The sequence below is a fragment of the Rousettus aegyptiacus genome, unplaced genomic scaffold (assembly GCF_014176215.1).
Source record: "Rousettus aegyptiacus isolate mRouAeg1 unplaced genomic scaffold, mRouAeg1.p scaffold_m13_p_3, whole genome shotgun sequence".
NCBI classification, from domain to species: Eukaryota; Metazoa; Chordata; class Mammalia; order Chiroptera; family Pteropodidae; genus Rousettus; species Rousettus aegyptiacus.
The window spans coordinates 51743688-51761964 of NW_023416306.1; the positions used below are offsets into that span (position 1 = coordinate 51743688).

Here is an 18277-nt window from a genome sequence, read left to right on the forward strand (position 1 = left end):
GCTCATAATTACCATTTCATTTAGTAGAGTCATACTTCAGACATTCATATATTATTTGCATAACTTTTACCAATACTATATACTATTATTTACTTAATATTTGTTTCTTAGAGTGAATTTAAATAGACTCGGTGTTTTTACTTAGCCTTATTCTAAGTAATATATCTATGAAATTGCAGATTTGATGCGCTGGCTATATTTTTTCCTAATACAAATTACAATAAGTGCAAAACTTTTTAAATTAAAAAAAATGTACACATCACCTATAATTACCTTCTGTGTCACCAAAAGTTATGAATACCATGCTTTGGAAAATGCTATAGGCAAGAAGAAACACTGAGAGCTTTATAAACAAACACAGATGCAACAAAATTAGATATACATTTTAGAAAGATACTGACAATGAATAGGATGGATTGGAATAAGTTTAAAGGTATAATTCCAGGTAAAAACATAATATTATTTGAATCAGAGTAATGTCCATAGGAATTAAAATGAAAGAACAGAGTTAAAGAGATTTCAGAGCTGGAATGCAAGGGATTTGGTGACGGACAGATTTAGGAATTCAGAATGGTAGAGTAGAGTGGTAGCTTAGCTGACAGCTAACTATTGGACAGTGTTACATCAAGCTAAGATAGTGAACAGCAAAAGATTTGATTTTAGAATATGTATATGAAAAGTCCAGTAGGACATGTTGAGTTTTGAAGTGCATTTGGGATATAACTAAAAATGAATGCCTTGATAGCTATCAATGTGTGTCTAGAACATAGGAACACAGTCTGCGATAGGGTTAGGTTTGTCGAGTCATTGACATATGCAGTTAGTTACTTGGAATCTTAGAAGAGAGATGAGCATTGTGGAATTTAAAAGCAGGGCAGAGTAAGGGGAATCAGCAAGAAAGACTGAAGAAAAACTAGGAGAGTGGTCAATGAAAGCCATTAAAGAAGGAAATTTCAAAAAGGAAAGAGCTGTCAAAGTCAAATATCAAAAAAATGAGACTGAAAATAGACCATTGGATTTGACCATTAGGATATCAATGTTCTGGGATTGAACAGTTTACATAGAGTTGTCAGAGCAGAAGTTATATTTTACTGAGCTGAATAGCAATTGGAATGTAAACAAATGGAGATGGAAACTTTAGAATGGTGGTTGTTAACCAGCTATGATTTTGCCCTCCAGGGGACATTTGGCAATGTCTGGAGACATTGCTGGTTGTCACAACTAAGGAAGTGCTACTGACATCTCACAGATTAAGGCTGTGAACGTTGAACATCCTAAATTGCACAAAACAGCTCGCACAGCCAATAAAATTATCTGGCTCAAAATATCAATAGTGTCAAGAATGAGAAATTTGAGAATGACACAAAGCCTTCAAAGTCTGGTTGCGAAAAGAAGAGGAAGAGGGTGGTGGCTTGTTATAGAGATAGAATGAAATGTTTTCTTAGGATTTGAGCATAAAAGGGAAAGGAAGGAGAAGGTGAATGAGAGAGAAAGAAAATAAATAAAGACTAAATGGTCAAGTAATGTTTGTTGCAGATAGCAGAGAATATATTCCAAAGCATAACTGAAGGATACAACTTAGACTGCAGAGGGATTTTCATGACTCCCTCTCTCTTTTAGAGATAGGGTAGAAGACAAAAAACAGGCAAAAATATGAGTATAGATAAAAAATAGAGGAGGGAGAATTAGGGAAGTTTATGGCTGGGAAGTAAGAAGCTAAGTTATCGTTGGGAGGGGAATAATGTAGAAAATGATAAATACCACAGATGTTTAAGGAAGATAGAAGAATTTGGAGCAGTAAAATGTTGGGATTACAAAAGAGAGCAAATAAGAGACATGTAAGTAATTCTTAAACAGTGCTAAAAAAAAGGAGTTGAATTTTGAAATTACAATATTGTAAGGGAACCAACTTAGATGATAATATGATTTTCTCAAGCAACACTCAGCAACCCAAGAACAGCATCAGAGAAAACAGATGTTTGCTAGGATACAGGACTTCTCAGAAAGATACACTCACCAAAAGAAGATTCTGGTTACCAAGTGGTTAAATATGTTTTTGGAATGATTGTCTCCACCACAAGTCATGTCTAAAATGTAGTTGTATACTCCCAAATACCTAGGCTCTTAAAAGATTGTCAATTAATTTAAAATAATCTTTGTGGTCAGAAATAATATCTCTTGCTAATTACTCTTCAGCAATAATTTTAATTCCTTCTATCTTTTCTGTTTCTGCATAGATGCTAAATAAATCAGGGATAATTAAATGATGAAGCTGATAATCTTATCTGAATGTAGAGTTAGAGTGTTCTTTTACTAAGTACTATTCTTTGGTCCTGCATTTATTTCATTACATTTTTAGTTTTGCACCGAAATTGCACTAATTTTCTGATTCCTTATTTCCATTCTTTTCACTATTTATTCTGTCTGGCTGATTTGTTCATTTTATTCCCAGTGCTTCATTTGTTCTTTGTCCATAGTCTCTAGGCTCTTTGTGACTCCAGGTTTTACATTGCAAAACCTATTAATGATATAGCTCATTTTGTGGCGAGTGCTACATTCTTAAAGCATTTACAAAAACAGCCGACAAATCCTCAGTTGTAATTAGGTCAAATAATTCTAGAAAATTTCTTTTGTTCACTGATTCTATGGACTCATCATGGCCTTTTAGAGCTATTTTTTTTTTTTTTTTTTTTTTTTTTTTTGCTGGCACACAGATAATTGCTTTTATTACCATCCTCAAATAACAACGCTTTTCTTCTCCACTCTTTGTCTGGAGCTGCCCATTAGCTCACTGACACCAGAGTTTCTAAAATGTTGTTTTTTGTCCATAATTTATTTACCCCAGAAATTATAGTCGAGTTGCAAGCATCTGGTTTTCAGCTAAGGTCAGCTATTTTCTAATCCAGAACCCTTATCTTTTCAGTTAAGCATACCGGAAGTTCAGGTGTATTCTAGATAATACAGAAAGGCACCAATTTGGAGGTATACATTTATAAACTAGGAGACCATTTCTTTTAGTGCTGATTTATGCTGATTTAGTGGCTCAATGATCTGCTCCCCTTCAGTTTTCTCAAACTATGATAGGTACCAGATGATTTGATTCTAATGTTTGCTCACCACATTATTGCAGACCAAAGCTTAGTAAACAGATTCTTTGAGTTTTCTTAAACCAGAAGTAATTTTCTCAAACTATTTGTACAAGCTCAATTATGGAACAGTTATAAAGCAATTCCAGTTCTAAAGTTTAATCAAATAAATCTCTTAATCCATCTAACTAGTGTAATCAATTATATTTGGCTACCATGCAAGTAGACTTCCTCTGATCAACAACAGTTATTGTATACAAACTAAAATTCCTATTTCTCAATAGATGTATCTAGGATTCTGTTTTTTTCCTTGAAGACATGGAAGGTTTGGTATGTAAATTTTAAAAATATTTTTGGGGAATTTACCAGTTATAGTGGGATTTGATATTTTTTTCTTGTTCATCCAACATATCTTTACTCATATTCATGGTAATGATCTCAATGACTTTGCTTACATATCTACCCTACCCTATTCAGGCCTTAAGATTTTCAGGCCACTCAGTTTCAGAATTTGATTCTAATAGATTTAAGCCAATCTTCATGTCTCCTACCATTGAATACCAGGTGAGACTAGAATGAACACTTAACCCAATCAGGACAATCAGGTGCAAAAAGACATTTGCTTGGGTCTGCAGGGAAAATAATTTTCATTTTATTCTTCAGGATCTAATAAAATAGAAGCTTTTTTAAAAAAAAAAATTGTATTAAATAAGAAAGTACAGTGGTTTGGAGCAAACACTTGAGATGTATTTCCTGGTTTAAATCATGGGTACTCCATTTAAATCATGGGTTTAAATCATGGGTACTGACCTTGAGCAAGTTATTTAATCTCTTTGTCCCTCAATGTTCTCATACATAAAATGGGAATATTAATTATTCCTATCTATGTATTTGAGGATTCCATGAGCTAATACTTAATCATTGGCACATAGTAAACACTATTCAAGAAAATACAATTTTATGATGCTGCTACAGCCATTTTAGGAACAAGCACTCTTAGGAAGGGGTAGAAATTATGGAAGGTAGAGAGAAGAGACAGAAAGTTGAAACTTCAGTGACAATCTTAACTCTTCTGAAGCCTAACCCTGGGCTTTTCAGTTATAGAAGTCATAAATTTTTGATTAAGCTCTATTGACTTTATTGATTAAGCCTGTTTAAGTTGAGCTTTCTGTTACTTAAGGTATAAATATCCCTAACAAATCAGCGAAATGTCATCAGCTTTAATTAATTTTAATTTTAATTAAAAAAAGAAACACTAATAAGCATCTATTGCCTTGAGATATAAAGATAAATAAGGCACAGATACTGTCTCACATTAACTACATACTTATTGAGTTTTATTGTACATAAGGCAATGTGCAGTCATTCAGAGCATCTTTCAGAAACCTAAATAATTATGATGCAAGATAGAATGGTATAAACTCTTTAACACAGAAATATATAAGTTCCCCTGGAAATTCAGAGAAGCCATGTGTAGATTGGGCTATTCGGTAAGTCTTTTTAAGGCAATACCATAAAATAATAGACTCTTCTCTAAATGTTATTCACCTATTTATTTCTTTAAGAAACATTTATTGAGTACTTGCTTTGTGCCAGACTTGTGCCAGAAAGTAGAGATGAAATAGTAGACAAAATTAGATATGATCCTTGCTCTCATGGAGCATCAATGCGAAGGGGAGTCATTAACCAAAGAATCATATAATAATACTAAAAATACAACTCCGATAAGTGCAACGAAGGAAGTCCACAGAGCTCCAAAAGTATGAGATAAAGCAAATGTGAAGTCTGTAAGCAGATTATTCACATTTTATTTAGATGAGGAAACATCATATCAAAGAGATTCACTTGCCCAAGGTCTCCCAGCTAGTTGATATCAGAGCTGGAATTGGAACCCAGTGCCCTTGAATCCTTGCCTACTGCTTTCTTCATTATATCAAACACTGTGCTTTTAGATAACATCATGGATTTTGATTTTAAATGATCCTAAGCCAATCATGATTCCTAGTAAAGATTTCATTCTCAGAAAACATAGCATCTGTGTCTCATGGTCAATTAATATCAATACTGTTAAGAAAATTATTTTAGTAACAGTCTTCTTGCAGTAAGATAGTAATGCCATACAGCTAGAATAAGGTATTTTGTAACAGCATAAGAAAGGTTAAGCACTGGGAGGGTGAGGGAAGACGAACATCTGTAATACATCCTCAATACTAAGTTAAAGTCATTTCCTGTTGCACTGGCCAGAGTCCTTGTCTTTCCTTGACAGACTAACAAAGAATAAAAACCAACCCAAATTATGCCTACTGGAGGTCACATGTGGTGTAACTGGACTTTTTGGCTGAAGTGTTGACATGTGGCAATTTTTTAGAAACAAATGATTATTAAAGAGGGCATGACAATCAACACAAATAGGATACAATTAGCATGTGTCACCACTGGTTTCTAGTTAGAAACATCTTAATAGATAACAGATAATAAAGGTCAGTGTATTGAGACATGCTCAGTTAATTAGGTCTTTGTTGTAAATTATTTTAATCTTGTTTTTCCTCTTCTTTCAAAGATGCCACTGCTCCACGGGAAGAGTCAGGGTCCTTTGTATTCTTTTTGGCTCCCCAGTTCTGTAAAGAGAGTTCTAAAATTTTTCCTTACAGTTTTACCACTTTCTTTGCAAAATAGATTTTTTTTATTGTATTTTTCATGCTCAAGGTATCCCAAAGCAATTTACAGTAATGAGGTTTCAAATCTGGATTGACGATGGCTCAGTAGGCAATCATGTTAGCCATTACATTATTCAAGGCTAGCTTATACCCAGCCCCGAAATTAAAATGTTTCTTCACAAGAGGCAGATTTTCCTGGGATACATAGGTAATTCTTCTCTCTCTCTTCCCCTTTCTCCCTATCTCTGCGTCTCTCTGTTTCACTTTCTCTATCCCTCTCAAACCCACTTACCCAGCCCAGAACGCCTGCACTGACAGTTATCAGATGGAGATAAAAGGATATGATATGTATCACTTTCATGCAGACATCTAATAATTAAGGAAATGAATTTGGAAAAGGCTTCGAGCATCTTGGGAAAAAATTCAATACAAAGAAAAAGGAGAATGCAGCTTACACTAGGTCTGCATATCGGTGCTGCTGCCAGGGCTGAATTTGTCTCTAAGAGGACTACGAATTCAATATCACTTCTCTTGAACACTCTATACTTGGGTTAGTAACCACTCCTAAGTGCTCCAGAGAAATCTCCAAATACCTAGCTTAGCTTTTATATATGCATTGTGTTTTCTTATTTATACCCCTCAGTAGACTGTGAACTCTTTAAAGGCAACAGCCTTGTCCAACTTGTTCATTGTTGAACCACAGTGCTCAACATTGCCTATAGTAGTTGCGTAGTGAGTATTAGTGAGAAGAGAAAATAAAGAAACGATGGAAGGAAGAAGGGAACAAAAATAGAAGGGGAGGATGGAGAAGATGTAAAGAGAGGAAGGAAAGAAAGATAGTACAGTTTTATGCATAGAGTGGAATAGGATAAGATTTGGTCTGATTCTTTGTAGTCAATCTAGAATACCCAGGTTGTAAAGACAATACAATGTATATGTTTCACCTTCCTACTGCAGAAATCTCTTCTATCACAACTTTAGTGAAAGGTCATTCAAACTCTTTGACTTGCCAAAATAAGCCCTTGATATTGTTGAAAAGCAATTATTAAAACATTTTTTTCTCAAATTATACAATCTGTCTTCTGCAAAATTTGTGTTTTTGTCTCAGTTTATACCTCTGGCATTCAACAAAGTAATTCAACTAACTCCTTTTTGTACATAAGAGCCTTCTGATAATTATAAGGTCTTCCAATCTTTGATCTACCCTGGTTACTATTCTGATCATTGTCTTTTGTCTCTGTTTTCTCTTGAGTACTGGCGCCTGTTATTGTAAAGGATACTGTAGATGTATCTTCACTCTAAGAACACATGGCACCATTCTCTGCACTGATCAGAATCCTGTACTTCTATTCATGCAACATCCCTTCTTTGGTTCCTTCTGAGCATCTAGTTTTCTAAAACTCCAAGTCCTTTTTACAATAATTTTTATGAAGCCCATTAATTCTGTGAAGTCTATGGGAGTATATGTAAGTGCAAGGCACTAAGAAAATACAAAGGAAAGCCATCAGTATCAGCTTTTGGTGGGAGGATAAAAGGCTTCCTGGAGGAGGTGATATTTAAGATTAATTTTGAAAGATGTGTATTTTAGCACGGTTAAAAAGGAAAGGCCAAGAAAATTTCAGGCTAAATAAATGACATAGCAATAGCTTTGAAGCATGAGAACAAGTGATGTATTCTTTCATCTACTCTATTGAATTTCCCTTTCATCTTGTTTCTATCACAAATTTGAAAAGTACACACTTTATTTTACATCATATCCAAATTATTGATGGAATATTTAATATATGCCTATGTTGGCTCTTGCATGCCATGGTATGATAAGAAAATAGTTAACAACAACAAAAAAAAAAACAAATGATCTAATCAAGAAATGGGCAGAGGACCTAAACAGACTCTTATCCCTAGAGGACATACAAATGGCCAACAAGTATTTGAAAAAATGCTCAACACCACTAGTTAATAGGGAAATACAAATTGAAACCACAATGAGATATCATCTCACACCTGTTAGAATAGCTATAATCAACAGGGCCAGTAATAACAAATGCTAGAGAGGATAAGGAGAATAAGGAACCCTCAAAGACTGCTGATGGGACTGAAAATTGGTACAGCCACTATGGAAATCAGTATAGAGGGTCCTCAAAAAACTAAAAACTAAGAATTGATCTACTATATGATCCAGCAATCCTTGTACTGGGTATTTACCCCAAAGACTTGAAAACCCATATCCAAAAAGATATTTATACACTGATGTTCATAGCAGCATTATTCATAGTGGCCAGGATATGGAAGCAACCAAAGTGTTCTACAAGAGATAATTGGCTAAAGAAACTATGGTACATATATACGATGGAATATTACTCGACCATAAGAAGAAATGAAATACTTCTGTTTGTGACAACATGGATGGACCTCGAGATAATCATTCTAAGCAAAATAAGTCAGACAGAAAAGTTGAAAATCACATGCTATCACTTATATGTGGAATATAAACCTAAAAGCAACAAATGAACAGGAAAAACATATAGAGACTCATGGATGTGGACTATATACTAGTGGTTACCAGAGGGTAGAGGATGAGGGAGGAGGGGAGAAGTAGATGAGGTAAAGGGGGTCAAATATAGGGGAGGATGGGGAGTGTGAAGTGAGTAAAGGGGATCAAATATATGCTAGCTGAAGGAAGTTGGACTTTGGGTGGTGAACACACAGAATATACAGATGTCAAAATATTATGTACACCTGAAAATTATATAATTGTATTAACCAATGAACTTGAACTCAAGGTTCTATTAGATTGTCTGCCCCCATTTTAATGGGCAGAGCAATGACTTTCACAGAGCTCTGACCTATGTTATTTGAGTAATACCAGCTCTGACAAAAATAAAACATAACAAAACAAATTTCAGTGTCTCAACAGAACAGAAGTTTTTTAAATCACTCGCATAGCAGTCTGCTAACAGTTTCAGGTCAATGCACAGTTATTTACCTAATGATACAGGGCTCCAGGTCTCATCAGTCTTCTGGTTCTTATAACAATGTGGCTTCCAAGTTCTTCACACTCATGTTCATCAGACTTGTGAAAGGGGAAAGAAAACACGGAAAAAGAACGCTTACTTTTTAACCTTTTGTCCGGGAAGTGAAACATATTACTTCTGCTCACATTCCTTTGGATAAAATTAATCATGTGATCATGTGAGACTCTCTCACTGATCAACTGTTTCCCCGTTTTCTGGTAGGAAAAGTACAAGGTTTGGCACCTTACTTTGGCCACATGCTTTACCAGTGGTGCCACAAGTTGCACAGGGACCTAGTTATTTTTGTATATTTTGAATACTCTCTAACAACCAATTCAAATACTTTAAATTTTTAAAAATCTTCAACTGAGGAGTATATCGGTGATCTACCCAACACTGAAGTAATTATTTCATTACCTCAAAAGAAGCCCTCTCTTGTAATTATTAACCTATTACTATAAATGAGTCAATTCTCACCAATACACAATTTAAAGTATAACTTCAAAATAATTTGTAAATAATTATCAAGATCATAAAAATGACTTCATGAAAATCTAATCACCATAGAGGCATTTGATATTGCCAGGAACAAACAGGTTTTTTTTTTTTTTTTTAAAAAAAAAAACAAAACAAAAAAAAAAACAAAAAAAAAACTATTGCCCTGAGATATACAACATACACTGTTTCTTCCAAAATCATAAGCAAAATATTTGGCAAAAGAATTTAAGAAACTATGCATATACTAACCAGATTATGATCCATGGTTAATATTATATATTATTAGAAACATCAAGGATACAGTTTGTCAAATGTTTCACTGAAAGGACACAACAGAATTCATAACTTTATCATGATCTACTTTACTCCTAATCCTATTTTAATACAAACAAGCAAACAAAAATCGTGTGCCATGTCTCTGTCACTTACTGAGTAGGTTTTTATCTATGCTGTCTCCTAATGAGAATCAAATTTTGCCAAAGTGCTCAGGAATTATTTCTTGCATTTCAAAATTATTCTAGAAAGCAAGGAAATATATCAGCCTGAGAGACACTGGAATCCATCAGCCACACCACTGAAGACCTTTGGGGATATCATGGAGCTGTCTTTAAGAAGCCCAGTAAATTGGAACAGCTATGGCTTTCAAGTTTCCCATTTCTCAGAGTTATTAAGGCATAGCAAGAGAAAAAAACAAAATTATAGGGGAGGGAGGAAAAATAATTTCTTACTAGGTATCCCAGGGGCAAGGATATGGTAGCATGTCATCGTAATTCCTCAGGTTTTTGTCTACCTACTGGCATCCTCAGAGAAGTATCCCTTAAGGAGAAAATAGCTTTGTTCACATTCTATTAGAAGAAATGCTTATCTATTTGCAAAGCCATATTGTAAAGAGATATACCCACAGACCTTTTCTTCTGGGCATCTAACCATATAAATAATGATAAGAATGGAACAGTTTTTCAATGGTAGCAACAAAACAGGAAAATGTATAGTTCTTGATGCTTCATCAAGGTGTATCTGTGGCAACTTACAGAAAAGTAGAAATAGCTTCCATTTCTTGGGCTCATTTTAAGATGCCAGAAATATAGGGCCAATATTAGGAAAATCGAAAACTCTGAGAAAGATGTCTTCTTTTAGTTTCTTTGCTTTGATTGTTGCTCTTATCTAGAGCTCTTTGGGGGTATTTGCAGTGATTTCACTCAGACTTTTTCTGTCATGAATACTCAACTGGAAAGCTATGGAGAAAGGACATCTTGGTTTGAGTCCTCTTGACACTCATTAATTCTCTGGGGACATACTATTTAATTATTGACTTTAGTGAACCACAGATGTCTCAGCTGGAAAATAGAAATGACGATATCGATCTACTTCATAGGGCATATACAAAACTTATAAGATAAGCTATTAGAAAGTACATAATGTGTTACCATTAGAAATAGTTCCAGAATTGGAAAAATCTTATTTTTTTCCATGTAATCTTTAGGTAAGCAGAGCCTTTCCTGTGAAATCAAAGGCCAGTATACAGTAACAGTTATACTAGTCACCATGGTTATATGCCTAATTTTGCTAAAAATGATACTTATGTTTTATTTTTGTAGTTACTACTGTTGAGCCTCCAAAAACAGAAACAAATTAGATCAATGACCAGTGTTTGGAGCCCTGTGATATGGAGAAGCATAAAGGACACAATGGCAGGTGTCCAGCAGCTGTCATTTCTGAATTGATGCATCGTTATCAGTGCTGGGAAAAATCACAAGACATTTACTGACACTGATTAAAGCTGATTTTCCCCCTGAAATGCTCTCTCACATCTATCGCACAGTAATGAGTCATGCCCAATGTAGCCTTTCACTTTCTGACAGTCTAAGTACACATCCTTGGATAGGCTCCAGGCGGGCTGACATCTGAAATATAATGAACAATGCCATTCTAAATTGCCAGTGAACATAAAAGTAAATGTATGAGGAGCCATATGGAACTTGCTATTGTACTGGATGCTACAGTACATTGTTGAGCATTACTTAGCAGTGGGAAATGTGTACTGTAAAAGATGGATGACATAATTCTCAGTGTGATGGCAGCTTGAGCAGAAAAGGCAACTTTTGAAATGATAATCATGTAAAAATGTCCACATGCACTTTCAGATCATAGAAGTATCCTGTCAGTTTCTCTCACCTAGAGCCTATGCAGGGTGAGAAGAGGTTCTCTGGGTGGCTGCCTTTTGAGTCAAGTCACCTGACATTTAGGCACTTCTTCCTCTGGGCTAGCCACTGGGTGAAACAGTCAAAAGCAGTCCTCCTCTTCAATGATCTTATCTTGCAGAGAAGCCAGACTTAATTACAATAGGATATGAGAAGTATTTTATCTGAGAAATGTACATGGTTCATTGGAGGTGGAGGGGAGAAAACAGCCAGATTTCCTGAGGTGGTATGGGAGGAGGAAGAGGAAAAGATTTACAAAGAAAACAATAGTCAAAGCCTTTGAACATGGACTATTTCACTAGAGAGATTAGGGGAAGGGGGATTTGTGGCATAGAGCTGACCATATGTAGAGTTAGGTGGGGTGAAGTATGGCCTCCCAGCAGAATTGCCAGCAGTTCAGATGACTGTAGCTTGGAGAGCATGTGGGGAAGGAATGAGAACTGAGTGAGGTTGGACAGGAGCCAGATCACGAACAACAACATTTCGAGAGCTGAAGATAATATATAGTAAATTTAACAGAATTTTGAGGTGTTTCCAAAAATTATTAAGCACACAGAAATGCTATTTAGCCCATGAAAATGTACTATTGCTAAATCACATTACCCAATGAGACGTTTTGCCTAAGTGATTACATGTGTCACTGGAGCTTCCTTTTTCTTGGGGACCCAAAGACATATCTTGGGAAGGAATAGCCCTACTTTTCCTCTGACACAGAAACCCATGAAAGGAATGATTCAGTTGAAGTCCATCAGAGATAAGTAGGAAAGTGTTCACTGATCAGGAGATCATTTAAATGGGTATATTTAAAAATTTAATACTTGCAGTTAAAATGAATGAGATAGTTTTTTACATGCTGATTTGGAAAGATTATTAAAACATGTTAAATTGGAAAATAGATTAAAGAACAATATTAAAAATTACTGTGGGATATATACCAAAATAGTATGATTCTCCCTAAGGAGTATGCTTGAGTAAAATGGTGATTTCATTCTTCACTTTTTATATTTTTGTTTTTGTTATTGTTTTACAATGAGCTTACATTATTGTACAATTTTCAAACTTCCACAAAAACACAACAAAACAAGAAGGATAGATAGGAGAAGCAGAAAAGATAAAGGTACAATGTTCACAAAACCTTCTGCTTGGAATTCTTTTGATGTCATCACCACAACCAATCGTTCAACGAAGTGCTTGGCTAATAATTTTCTTTTTTTATTGAGTTGGTTGAACACTTGGGTAGATTAATCCAACTGCCTGGTTGTTTTGGATCCAGAGAAATAAAGCCCATGTTCCTTTCATGTCCACAGCTTTATTCTCTCCAGGCCTATCTAGGGTTCTCTTAGTTCTTTTCTCTGTCGTAGAACTTTACTAATAGAAGATGGCTCAGTTTTAAAATTTACATTTCAAAAAAATTAAGGAAACTGAGGCAAGAATGGAGGATAGATTCTGATGTGTTGTGAATTAAAGTGTTAGAGGGTAGAATGAGAGAAGTTTTGAGATTTGAAAATTGGTCTGTCTAGACAGAAATACATAGACACACAATTTTATAAATATGAAAATTGGTTCTAAAGAGATTTATAATACATATCAGCCTAAGATCTCTCAATTTGAAATGATTTATGAAGGAGTAGAGTGCCCATGGAGAAATAATAAACAGGCTGCAAGAAATGTATCCCATCCCATTCCCCACCCAAGTCTGTTCCTCTGTCATTCCTTGCCCTCTTGGGTACAAAATGAAATGGTATTTTAAATTGCATTAGAATCGCATTAGAATATTTTAGTCGTAGATTTTAAGGACAAGCCTCTCTATGTCATAGAAGCCTCTCAGGAATCTTTAGGAACCCCGTTAGATAACCCTAAGCCTTTGCTTCTCTGATTCTCTTGTTTCATTTTTATCCTTTTAATAGTTGTAGCCAATTTGGGTTTGAAATGGTTCAGTTCACCGCAGAGATTAAAGGATAATTTTCTTTACTTTTAATTCAAATAAACCCTGAAGCCTAGTTAGTTATATCAGGCCTCAGGCCTTGCTCCAAGAATGAAATAGGAGGTTGTTTCCAGACTATGAGAACTATAAAGCACAGCTCTCCCACTCTTTCATTTCTCTTCCTTATGTCCAACCATCAGTAACAAGATAGACTAGACTCATAAGTTTTGTCAGAGGGCATTTTGGGGGAAGAGATTTGAGTGCACATGGAAGAAAAGGAGGCTGGAAACCCCTCAGGACCCTGGAAACAATAGCCGTGGACTATACAGAACACGTTTCCAATGGCGACACTGCGAGGCGTTATAAGGCCAGACTAATATTAGAGACTGAGATTCCTGGTCTCTTTAGCTTTTGAAAGCATTGATCCCAAGCATGTTACAGACAACTGGTATGGAAGGACAGGGTGGGGAATGATGCTTCAGGTAGGAGTTAGGGTCTCAAGTCAATACATATGACAAACACACCTATAGTGAAATTCCCTTAAAAATCCCTTTGGCTAATGCCACCTTTAAAACCCTTTCTTATTTAAATAGATGCAATAAATTTCCTCTTTCCTCTAGCAGTTAGGCATATGCAGACATCACCTCTGGCACTAGAATAAATTGGAGTGTCTTCACTTGAGCATCAGATAAAAATGCTGGCTTTCATTTGATGTCCATGTTGAATGAAAACACACCTCATAGAATCCTGGGCTTATTCTTCACATGAGAAAATGCTCTTACTCTGAGACTGAGCAAGAAATGAAACCCACTGAGGGAAGAGCTGATGCCTCTCCTGGAACACAGCACCTTGGGTGTAATGACTGGCAGAATTGCCCCCTGAGATTTACCTTTTTTTTTACACATGTTATTATTAAAAATGTAAAATATATACAAAAATAAAAAAGAAGAGTGCAATAACCCTTCATCGCTTAGCTGAAATAATTATCAACATCCTGCCCCCATTATTTAAGTTGATATTCTCGCATTTTTTTTTTTTTGGATAAGTATGTGTAGGTGAATTTTTAAATTTTAAATGTGTGAATGGTGTAAATTCATCAGTCCATATTTTTATTATTGAAAAAAATAATCGTACTATGACCAAGCCTGTAGACTAGGTCATACCAATTTTAGTAATATCCATAGGTTTTATTTATTTATATAATTTCTTAAAGTTGTTCATAGGAGGAATCCAACTTAGAATCTCCTGGATGCTAAAAATATAAAAGGAGCATGTACAAAGGGATGCGCCAAGATAATTATCTTTAAATAAAGGGGAAAATCATTGTAGCAGGTTGATTTCTTCTAACAATATTTACTCTCTTCTCTGTCACTTCAGGGAATGCAAAGGAGAAGAGGGCTTTATTGTTTCTTCTGTCTCTTCATAAGCCTCATTCATAAGGTGGATTTTGAGCTAGATTAGAGATACTTAAGACCTTGTCTCAATGCTCAGTTGGACATTCGTTTGTGAACTAGATGAATTCTTTCCATTTTTTGAATTATCCTAACCCTCTCATCAATCCAAAGCTACTGGGGGGAAAATGGTTCAAGTAGCTGCAATTATATATTATAGAAAATAATTTGCAAAACACTGCAGCACAAGGACTTGACTTTGAGAACTATTATAATATTCCAATGTGTTCTATTTTGAATAGTCAGTGAGCTTTCCTCTTGCTTTGTCAGAATGCATTTCTGCCCTTTAGAAATTGGATTTCATTCATCTCCATGCTGTACTTTTATAATTCAAATCAAGGATTTTTCTTAAAAAATGTAAATGTGTGTTTTTATAATATTGAAGTTCTGTTTTGAATGGTTTTAACTTTATTTCCCAGGCAGACTGAAAAAGTTTAGGAGTTATTATTTCCTGAAAAGATTAGGATCATTATTTCAAACTGATAGCTCTAACTGAATAAAAATAACAATAATTATAAAGGAGGAAATGCACCAAGCACTCACAGACAATGCATCTAAAAAACATAACAACTTTATTTTTGTTCAACCCGTAACTTGATGCAAATGTCCATACAGATCAATATTGCTGGAAAAATAACTCGTGTTGGGAAATATATCCTAGCTCAATCAACCATGTATTTTTACTATGCAATTAAGATAATGTTCCTTATAACCTAATGCCCAATGCCTAAAATGCTTACTTGAATGGAGAAGAAACAGCCAGGCACAGGGCTTCTAGCACAGTTGGATCAGAATGGGAAAATCTTCTGCAGCTTGAGATAATGTACGTAGCTATCAAGACGGCAAGATTTGAATGAAGCAATGCACATCTTAATCAGGAAAAAAAATAGCACGTGCAATCTCAATATATGTAAATTTATTTATTTATAAATATTAAATATGCCCTATTACACAAATAAATTATGTGCTATCAAACTATATTTAAAAGGATAACATAAATAAAAATATAAATTAAAACATATTTTCTTCCCAATAGAGCATGTTGAACAACCCCTAGATGAATGTACTTGGTGGTTCCCTGGTATAGGCAATCCTTTTCTGCTCAAATATAGCACTCCCTGTGGCTTTCTAGACAGTTCATCATTAACCATATCATTGGGTGAAGAAGGTATTGAAATCTATGCCTTAACATAAGTATAGCTTTTGAGAGGGGTGAAAGTTTAAGTTGCTATCTCCATGAATTTCTTTTGCCAGCTAAGAGTTGCCTTCTGAACAAGGTAGATCCATCTCAGAAAAAAATGGATTTAAAATGGTCACAGCTAAGAACAGGTATGGGGACCTGATTTTTGCCCATGAACCTTGGGTGGCTTCTGCCCTTGGCTCTGAGCCATGAAGATATAAATGAAAGAGCATGGAAAGTCCACATATTAAAAAACATCATACATCTTTGTCTTGCCTGAGTTCAGGCCTTCCCCTCAGTGCAGCTACTGTGATTTGCCTGCATGCTGTGGGCATCTCTCCTAGAAAGTTGCTTTGGGGGTTCCAGACTAGAGACATCACAGCCCTTTGTCTTTACCTTCCTGAAGGCGGCAGCAGTACCTCCTAATAGCTCTGTGTTCCGCCTTCTACTCAGTCTTGAGTGGAGACCAACTGATATGAAAAGATTAGAGGATCTCATACCTTTCACTCTTAAAAGAGAAGTTTGCATTTTTAGTTCCCTTCTTTTTTTTTTTTTTTGAGTTTAAATGCATTTTATTTTTAGACAACCTACGCAACATATTTTTCTTAAAAACAATGCCTCTGTTCCAAATAAATCAAGGTTAAAATGAATGAAGAGCTCAAGATAACATCAGTCTCATTTGTCCTACTACTGGCATATGGATGAAAAGCAGCAGCCAGTTATGATGATGACTGGTGATAGATCCAAATTTCCAAATTTGTTAACATTTCCATATTTCTAAACCATTCTTAAAGAAAAATCATATGCGGGGTCACATCAATCTTACGGTAGTCCAGCAGAGCAGCCATGCCACCCAGATTCATGTTTTTACCAATAAAGAACTGGTTTTATTTATTTATTTATTTATTTATTTATTTATTTCCTTACTTACTTACTTACTTACTTACTTACCTATTTTGAAATTAGCAAGGATGTGCTTGATCTGTTCTGCAGCCTCCATCATAGGTTTTACTCCCTCCAGTCTTTGTTCTTCAAGTTTCCCTGAGAGCGGTTTCATGTAATCTTTGCTGCACTATTTGCAGGCTTCTTTTGTGAAGCTGATTTCCTGCAAATGATGGTTCCTGACAATGTTAATGCCAGTGATCACTGTGCTTTCAGAACCTTCGCCCTCAGGAGCATTCGGGGGAGGCATTTCCTCCAATAACCGATTCGTCAATGTTACCCTCTGTCCTGCTAACCATCTTCCCCTCGACCTCCAGGCACAGCCTGTCCACGATCTCCCAGATCTTGTAGATGTCGGGGACCATCTCATGATGGCTGATGAGGTCCCAGTAGATGATCATGACGGAGCTCGGAGTAGGCGCAATGCATGGACCGGCAGAATAGCTCCCTTCTTTCAAAAGGAACTCTAATGTTTGAGTTTAAAATATCATAACAGATAATATAATTTTAGTTTGCTTTTTTTTCTATCAGGTTAAAAATATCTTTCAAATAATTTTCTTTCATTGAATTTTCTAAGTCTCAGATTCTTTAAAATTCAGATTTGGAGCCTTATTATTTGATAGTGTCTCCTTACTATTAATCACATTCTTTGATAGATATTATATTTGACTTGATTTATTGGGAGATTGATATCGATGACCTTAGAATGAATAATAATCATAATGATATTTAATACTGAAGCTCTGCTATCACACTAGCTGCATATTAATAGTCTGATGGATTTGATGGTGCATTTTGAACTAAAACATTAGAGATTTTTCTTCTTGTTTTTCTTGATTTTTATTGAAAAACTCCATACAAATGCCTGTGGCAGACCACTAAAACATGTCTAAAACATTTAGACTGATGCCCCTTGTAGGGTAGAAGAGGGCAGGGAGGGCAATAGATTGGGAGGGCACTGAGGATATTCTTTTTATCATTTTGGCAATCCTTGTTCAGTGATATTAAACATTATTTCAATGCTTGAAGTGTGCTGGGCGCTCTGTTAAGGGCTGGATACAGAGATGAATAAGATATAAGTGTGCCCTGGAAGGATTCATGTTTTGGCATGAGAGACACACACAAATATTAGGTAAATTCTGAACAAGACCACACAAATCCTGTTAAAGGTACATGGAAAGCATTATGAGAGCCCAGGAAAGCATGACCCAACCTAGCCCGGCAGGTGGTGAGGAGTTTTTCTAGGAATAGATGGCAGGTGAGGAGAACAGGGCTTCTTTCTTCTTGGGAAATGTGGCAGAGGGATAACTCTTAAGAACACAGA

General features: G+C 35.5%; 1 pseudogene; it reads right to left on the bottom strand.

Annotated features, from left to right (window-relative positions):
• Nucleotides 1–16771: 16771 nt before the first annotated feature.
• Nucleotides 16772–17354, bottom strand: LOC107506915 (annotated as a pseudogene).
• Nucleotides 17355–18277: the final 923 nt, after the last annotated feature.